The following is a 9,325-nucleotide window of genomic DNA, read 5'->3' as shown; positions in this document are numbered from 1 at the left end:
TATATATATATATGCCTCTAGAGTCAGGTTTGTGTCCCCAAATGCCCTTCATGCATTCCTGGAGCCTGGTCAACCTATCAGGAGTTTCACCCTTAAACTGACTCTCCCCCTCCCAGCAGCCATTGGTTGTCAGTAGTTCTTCAGATAGGGTTGGGGTTTGTTACCTGCTTCTCACTTCTATCCTGGGATTTTATCTGGCTTGAGCTTATGTGGGACATCTGCATGCTGTCACAACACACGTGAATCTCCTGATGTGGGCTCATCATTTTTTTTTTTATTTCTATTGAATTTTTGTGTATTTCATACAGAAAATCATCTTTATATTCCCTTCCCCTTTGGCACACTCCCATAGTCCCCCACACCACTGGAGTTCATACGTTCTGTCATTTGTGTTAAGGCCTATCATGTAAAGTTAGTGTCCTCAGATGTCCCACAGTGCAAGTTCATCCACTGAGGTCTAGGCAGCCTATATAGAGTCCCTCTGTTCAAGAAGATCAGCTCTTTCTCACCCAGCAGTAATCAGCTGCCAATAATTCTTTGACTAAGATTGCGGCCTGCTGTTCATTTCCACAGTTCTGTGCTGGGTTTTTGTCTGCTTACGTTTGCATGGGTCTTGTGCATGTTGACACAATTGCCATAGGTTCATATGAGAAAAGTCCCAGGAGCCTGTAAGACTGTTTCCGTATGGTTATGCACATCCTCTCTGGGTCTTACAATCTTTCTGCCCCCTATTCTGCAATGATCCCTGAGCCCTGGGTGGGTGGATTTAATATAGGAGCCCTGTCCAAGGACCCACACTCTGCAGACTCTTATTTATGGTTTGGCCATTTGTGTTCCTGGCCCTCTGTTGCATGAGGGAGCTTCATTGATGAGAGTTGAAAGATGCATTAGTGTTCTCTCCATCCCTTGTTCTATGTCCTGTGAGCATTATGTATAGAGGTTGCATCCTAGATATGCCACTTAGGCTTGGGCAATTCACATGCAATCTCTCTGTGTGACCACTTGTGAAACTCTGACTCTTGAAAAAGAAGCTTCTTTGATGGGTGGTGACTGGGATACTTGTCTATAGATTTAAGGATCCATATTTTGCACATAGTAAGAAATTACATTTGTCTAGGGATGTGACAGTCTTGGAGTTTTCTCTAAGATCTATGACCTCTCCAGCCATGTGTATTTAGCTAGGTTTATAGTACCACACATGAGTTTCCTCCCATTGAATGGGCTTTAATTCCAATTAGACATACAGTATCTTTACATGAGTCAGTGAGTATAGCTGAAGGCTATATAACAAGAAACAGTGCTAGACAGCAGAAACCTTCATTTGAGTTGTTGGCCAGGGTAGTCCAAGAGACCCCCAAAATTACACAGGCTATTGTCACAGTCCTTGATTACCTCCAAGAACTTGATGGTAGGATCCTATTGCTGAAGACAGTACATACTTTGGACACAGGATTTGGAGCAATGGATCTAGAACTGACCTGGAAGCTACCTCCCCTGAAGGCTAGCTCTCACAGCTTTGGAGAGCACCATGCAAGCTGCTAAGGGAGAACATCAGTTGATGGTCCAACCCCAACTCCAAGGCCTAAAAACCACATCAGTGACCAGCACAGCAAACAACATTGGTGTGTATGGCACTTTTAGCTTGAGGGTAATCAACAGCCACCAAATTTTCATACTAATAAATACATACTGTTTGTTGAATTAAAATTTAGTAAGACCTGTTGTGACCACAGTGTTTAAACAGAAGCTCAGAGTGAAAAATTTAGTCATAGCCTACAACAGACTCAGAAAAAGGCCTCAGGAACTGAAAATCCACAAGGCTGTAGCAAGTGCCAGAGTATTTGAGATAATTTATGGAATCAGAAAATGTTTTCAAAGGTGGGGTTTTTAAGCCCCACTCCACTGCATTCCACAACAGCCCCCCAAAGTCTGCTATAAGTATTTTTATTTTTTAATGTTTTATTTATTTTTATTTTATGTGTGTGAGTGTATTGCCTGCATGAATGTAAGTGCACCTGTGTCATGCAATGCTAAGGAGGTCAGAAGAGGCCATTGGATCCCCTGGAACTGGAGTTATAGATGGTTGTTAGCTGCCATGTGAGTGCTGGGAATCAAACCTGGGTCTTCTGCAAGAAGTGCTCTTAACTGCTGAGCCAGCTCTTTCAGCCCCTATTTTTATTTTTTAAGATTTGTGTGTGTGTGTGTGTGTGTGTGTCTTGTGTACAGGTGCCTGTGGAGGTCAAAAGAAGGTGTTAGAGCCCCTAGAGCCTGAGTTACAGGTGGTTGTGAGTTTCCCAACGTGGATGCTGGGAACTCACTTCAGTGTTCTCTAGGAGCAGCAAGCACTCTGAATCACAGCCATCTCTCTAGCCCTGTATAGCTATTTTTGAATGTGTTGTGTCAGTAAAACCCCTACCATTTCTGGACATCTAAAAACACTGCAGTCTGCGTTCTCCAATAGAAAACCAGTGAGTATCTGCTCATATTTTGCAATAGAAGTGATTTCAGTAGCTTTGCAAGGGTGTTGGTGCTCTGAGTCCTGGGAAGCTATAATGGGATGGTTCAATCTTCCCAAGAACTCTTACAGGCTTGTCCAATCATTATGATGTGACATTATGATGTGACATTGTGGTCTACCAAGTTCATGCTCAGGAAACTAGTTCATCTCTTATGAAAACCAATGTGAGGAGTCCTCAAAAACTTAAATTAGAATTTCCATAAGACCCAGCTATACTCCTAGGCATGTGCCCAAAGGCTCTATAACCCACCACAGAGACACCTGCACATCCATGCTCACAGCTGCTCTACTCATAATAACCAGGAAATGGAACCAGCCTAGATGCCCCATCAACAGGAGAATAATGAAATGATAACGAAAATGTATTCATATATGCAATGGAAGGAACATAGTATCATGAAATGTGGAGAAAATGGATGGATCTAGAAAGTATTATATTAAGCAAGGTGACTCACACTCAGAAAGACAGAAATCACCTACTTTCATATGCAGACTGCAGCTTATACTGTCATATTTTGTGTATAAGTGGGGGTGGGGCTACAGGCAGTGGAACTAGACAGAGGACCATGAAAAGGGGAAAGAATGCTGAGGAAGTGAGGCCACAGGACACATTTGACATGAAATAGAAGGGGGGGTCACAAGGGAGGGGGGAGAAGAGAGGAAAGAAGAGAATCAAAAAAACAAATTTTGCTTGAAAATATCACAATGTAACCTAATATTGTATGTGCTAATTTAACATTCTTTAATATAACAAGACTTTAAAAATAAATTTACACTTTCCCCAAGTCTACCACTCTGTGTGCCACCAGGATTCCTTGGCTCCAGGATTCCGACTACAGATTAGAGCATCTCTCCACTCTCACCAGAGAAGCTTCTTCTTCCGCCAGATGGTGATTTAACAGAGACCCATAACTAGTCAACATACAGAGAACAAGAGGCTACAGAGTGTTCAGCCCTAAATGGGACACATATCACACCCATTCTTCACAAAACCCAGGGATCATTGCAGAAGTTGAAGGGATGAAAATAATATAAGAGCCCGAGGCAGTAGATGAAGTCAAGAAAATCATGTTTTCTGGACACAACAAGGCAGTTGCACATACGATCCCACAGCACTTGCTACAGCATGCATGCAACCTGTGCAAGCCTAAACCAGAGAAAAATCCATCATGTATGGGAGAGAGGAAAAGCCCCAGCCTTGGCTGAGGATAGTTACATTGGCAGTTGATAAATGCCAGAGGAGGAAGGACAGTCAGTTTTCATTAACACTGCTTAGGTTGACCATGCTAGGGAATAGACCAATACTATTTGGAGAACACAAATTAGATTCCATAAAGCTTAAGAAAAAATAATAAAAGACATGAAGTGAGGGTGGGTAGGGAGGGGGTGGACCTGAGAGGAGATAGGGGAGGAGTTCCGAACATGATCAAAATATATTGTATTAAATTTTCAAAGAAACATTAAAAAATATTTCAACTGAAAAATTCCAAATTAAAAAATGTGGAGAACCACATAAGAAAGTAAGTTTGCAGTTTAGTGTTGGGCCAGGTCATACTGTTTTTGGCCACCTGTGACCCACGGGCCAGGGTTGATGAGGCTGACTTGTTCTGGGAGAGAGAGAGATCTGAACATCAGAAGACGCCAGCTCTGCAATTAGGCTGTGTGTCCCTGAGCAGGTCCCTCCACAGTCACTAGCTGTTAAGTCTTCAGAACCCAAGCAATGACTGTCCCTCCCCTGGGAATCTGACATAAGGGGGCTGAAGCTAGACAGTGAGATGTATTCCCAGCAAATCCCAGTGAGCCCTGATTCCCCCACCACTGAGCTCCCCAGAGCTCCCCAGGAGCATTCATACCCTCCATAAGCAAACCCTCCTCTCCAGTCAGAGGTCTGAGAGCCTAACTGTCCTTCTATAAACCAGAGTCTGATTCTGCTGCTAGTTCCCAGCTGCGACTTACCTATGGTGACTCAGATGCAAGAAAGTCCTGCTGGCTGCAGGGAATATAGTCAACCAAGCAAAAGGTGGTCCTGACCCAGAGAGGGGGCTGCTGTGGAGAGCAGGCAGGGCCAGCAGCAAGCTGTCAGCTCCAATAAGAATTCTCAGCTAGTCCAGCCACATGCTGGGCATGGGGCGTGAGTCCCTGTAGGGTGAGGAAACCGAAAGACCTGACAGTAAGCATGATGGGTAGTCTGCCTCCAGACTCCTCACACCAGCCTGAGGGTGGGCCCACTGGGACACCCAGCAGTTCACACAAGGCACTGAGTTTTATCAGCTGTGAGTTATAGCTGAGATTTCCGTCAAAATCACCCCAATACAGCCACTCTCCTGTGGGGACAATGTTGCTCCCCAGGAAGTACTCAATAATGCCAGTGACACGGGGGTATCTTCACTAGGGGTGGGGTATTACTGGCATCTGGTGTATAAAGAGCAGCATGTTAGTACCCTTCTGTGGGGACCTAAAGGCCCCACCTTGCATAGGTCTGAAAGGAAGCTACTGGGGGCGCGGCCTGGCTTGCTTTGAAAGTCTGAAGAATACTTCCACACTGCTCAGGAGTGCACGATCAGTGCGAGACCATCCTTAAGATACACCCTGGTGGGGGGAATATTTCCAGGTGCCTTTATAAGCTTTGTAACACCTGTAATAAATAAGTCCCTGCTTGACTGGACTCCCCGTCGCGTCTGAGTGCCCCCGGGTATTGGGGGTCGCGTGGGCTGGCCAACAGCATGCTTACTCACCCCAATCATCACTCCGCGGGGGTTGCTGGTTCGAACCCCCTGGCACCCTTCACTGTTGTAACAACCACAAATTCAGTGGGTGGACACCACACAAGGTCACTATTTTATAATTACATGGGTCAAAAGATTAAAACGATCTGGGAGTGTAGTTCAGTGGTAGAAGTGTTTGCCTAGCCATGCACAAAACCAGGTTCAATCCAGAGAGAGGAGAGAGAGAGAGAGAGAGAGAGAGAGAGAGAGAGAGAGAGAGAGACTGGAGTTCAGATCCCCTACACTCATGTGCAATGACGCGGGCTTGGCCAACCATCTGTAATCCCAGCATATGACAAAGATGGGGATTCCCCCAGAGCAATCTGGCTAGCTAGACTAGCTGAGTCAGTGAGCTTGGGGTTCAAGTGAGAGACTGTGCCACCATTTATAAGGTAGATAACAATGGAGGGAGACAACCAAGGTCAGCTTCAGGGCTCTACATCAAGTACACTTGCACACACATGTGCCCACCCACCTGTGAATATACATACATACACATACACACACAGAAAAAGACTAAAATGGGTTGACAGGTTACTTCCCTTCTGCAGATACTGTGGAAGAGTGTTTTCTTCTCTCCCAGACCCAAAAGGTACCTGCATTCCCTGGTTCATGGCCCCTTCCTCCATCTTCAAAACAGCAGTCATAGCACCTTCTACACCTCTGCTTTATAAACCACCGTCTCCCTTGTGAGGACCCTTACAGTCACCTCAGACCCACACAGGTGATCCCCAACAACTACCTACATTAAGAATCTTGGATGTGTTTTGCTGATTTGCTTTGTCAATTAAGTTCACATTCACAGATTCTGGGAATTAAAATATAGATATATTTTGGGGAGAGGGATCATTACCCTGTGGGCTGTGCCTAGGATGCTTCTAAATAGTCTACAGGTTCCAAACCACTGGGATGCAAACTATCCTTTGGTTGGAGCCACCCATCCATATTCATCATGATTTGAAAACATCCATTCAGATACCTACTAGTGTTTTCTCTAGCTGTTGAAAGGAAAGAGGGGTACAGGAACGGGAAGGGTTAGCATGTCTCTGTGGGCCTGCACGTTTCCCTCTTGAAACGTTCTTCCAATGTTCCCGTTTGATTTTGAGTTGAATCAGATAAGCCAGTGAAAAATATCCCATCCTGTCACCAGGTTGGAGATGGAGGAGCTCTCTCTGGTCTGATTAGTATAGTGCAATTGACCCCACTCATTCCCCCAAAGAGAAAACTTCACCATGGAGGCCCAGAAGCACTAGAGGTGGGTGGGGTTTTACAGACCCAGTCGCTGTCCTATTTACCATCTTGGGCATATTCTTGGCCCATATAAGGAATGATTTTTCATCTGAGGTACAAAATAACAGAAAAAAACACTAAAACCAAAGTCAAGGTCTAGAGAGATGGTACAGTGGTTAAGAGCACTGGCTGCTCTAGCAGAGGACCCGGGTTTAGTTCCCAGCACCCATGGCAGCTAGCAACCATCTCTAACTCTAGACCTGATGCCCTCTTCTGACCTCTGTGGGCATCGTGTGCTTACACACATGAAGACAATAATACTCGTTCATATACATGAGGAAAATCCTACCGTAACCAGGCAGGAACACCTGGACTTCCCTCAGCTCCCCAGTCCTTCTGATCAGTGCCAAAAAAATTCTGATGAGATTCACGGAATACAGACAGGCAGTTTACTGCAGATCACAGACAAACACATTGTCAAGGGCAAGGGTAGACAATGACCAGCAAGACCACTGTCTTAAGGATAATTTTTAAAAGAGTAGAATCATCTTACAATATTGAAAGGATTATCTGAGTGTGTCACAAATCCAGGAGACATAAAGAAAGCTACATTTGATTAATGAAAGTTTTTGAAAAGTTTCAAAAACAAAGCTATTACAGGGAAAGTCACAAAACCAATGACAAACCAGGAAATAATGTGTGCAGGGCACAGCCCAGAGCACAGCTGATTTCCCTAATGTACAAAATCAATGGGATGAAGAGCAGCCCAACAGAAAAATAGGTAAAAGATAAGGATGATCTGTATGAAACGAGATGCAAGTGGTTCTCAGGCAAATGAAAACATGCTTTGTGTTACTCGTAGAAAGAGAAATGCACATTAAAACTACACCGAGATATCAATTTTCACCTCCCAGATTGGCAAAATTAAAAGAGTTTGATAATACATCACGCTTCAAACAACTAAAGAAAGCTAGATGCTCTCAAATGTCACTTGGGGGGAATAAGTTGGTATGGCATCTATATAGAAAAGCAGATCATTTGGCCCAACGATTCCACTTTTAGGAATTCATCCCACAGATAGGTCTCCACATGAGCAAATCACACAAGTATCAGACTATTGATTGTAGCTTGTTTGTAATAGTGGAAATAGAAACCAACCAACCAGCTACCAGGGAGAGGTTGCCTAAGCAAATCACAGCACACTGGACTATACATGGGTACTACAGACAAAAAGAAGAAAGTTCTCCAGATACTGATGTGGAAAGAGCTCCAAACACATATTTAAGAGAAAAGGGAGTTTAAAACAAAAAAGGAGAGGACAGCTAGATGCCTCAGTGGGTAAAAGGACCTACCACCAAGCCTGACCACCTGAGTCTGATCCTCATGATCCACAAGGTAGAAGGAGAGAACTAATTCCTACAGATTATCCTCTGACCTCCACGAGTGTGTGTGTGTGTGTGTGTGTGTACAGAAACAAATAAATAAATTTTAAGTTTGAGACTGGAAAGGTGGCTAAGTGGTCAAGAGCACTCGCTGCTCTTGCAGACCAGGGTTCATTTCCAATATGGCAGCTAACAACTGTTAGTAACTGAAGTTCTGGGGGATATGACACCCTCTTCTGACCTCTGTGTGCCTTACAAGCATGACTGTACTTACGTATATGCAGGTAAAACTCATAAACATAAAATAATTAAAATAAGGCCAGAAGTGATGACACACGCCTTTAATCCCAGCACTCGGGAGGCAGAGGCAGGCAGATCTCTGTGAGTTTGAGGCCATCCTGGTCTACATAATGAGTTCCAGTTCAGATGGGGCAACAGGGAGACCCTGTCTCAAAAAAGACCAAAACCAAAACAAACAAAAAATAATTAAAATAAATAACAAATGTAAAAAAAATTAATAGAAAAATGAACGTCTTCTTTATATTTAAAAATGAGGGACGTCATGTGTGTATGATTGTTTATACATATGTACACATATAATTTTTGCCTATGTATACATGGAATGTTTCTAAGAGAATACCCAAGACATTGGTTTGTTTGTTGCTTCACGGATGAGGCAGTGAGAAAGAAAAAGACTTCACTGTCCTTTGACATGTTTTAAAGTTTGAATCATGTAAAAATATTTCCTTTTCAAAAAATTAATGAAGACTGGGGATGTAGTTCAGTTGGCAGAGTGCTTGCCTGGCATGCATGAAGCCCCCCGGGTTCTCTCTGCAGCACTGCATAAACCATGGTGGTGATACAAGCCTATAATCCTAGCACTCAGGAGGTAGAAACACAAGGATCAGGAGTTCAAGGTCATCGTCAACCACACAATGAGTCTGAGACCAGCCTGGACTACATAAGACTCTGCCTAAAAAATTTTAACAGAGAGAGAGTCAACCACAGCATACCATACTTAGTTCCCATTGCTCACACACGGGAAATTCTACTGGAAATTCAGGTCTCTGTTCAAATGCTGCTTCCTCTGAGAAGTCTTCCATAATTACTCCTACCTCCCTCCGTGGAAATCAAGTCATTTCTGTTATACCCGCTTGGTACCCTGTGAGGTATGAATTCACAGTTCTTTTCTCTCTCCCTGCAGGTCCTGATGAACCACCTCACTAGTGAATCCCCAGCACCAGGCCTAGCATCTGCCACATAAAGATGCTTCTGACACACTTTCTTCTTTCGAAGGAAAAGAAGGAAGACAGAAAGGAATCATAACAACAGTTATTGCCTCTCATTGCGAGCCCAACAGCGTCTTGGGACGCTGCACCCAACACATTTAATTCTCACCAGGGGTGTGAGCATTTTAATGATGAAGAAAC

The sequence above is a fragment of the Nannospalax galili genome, unplaced genomic scaffold, assembly GCF_000622305.1.
Source record: "Nannospalax galili isolate Female #2095 unplaced genomic scaffold, S.galili_v1.0 scaffold172, whole genome shotgun sequence".
NCBI lineage: Eukaryota > Metazoa > Chordata > Mammalia > Rodentia > Spalacidae > Nannospalax > Nannospalax galili.
Note: the sequence above shows the minus strand (reverse complement) of the source record.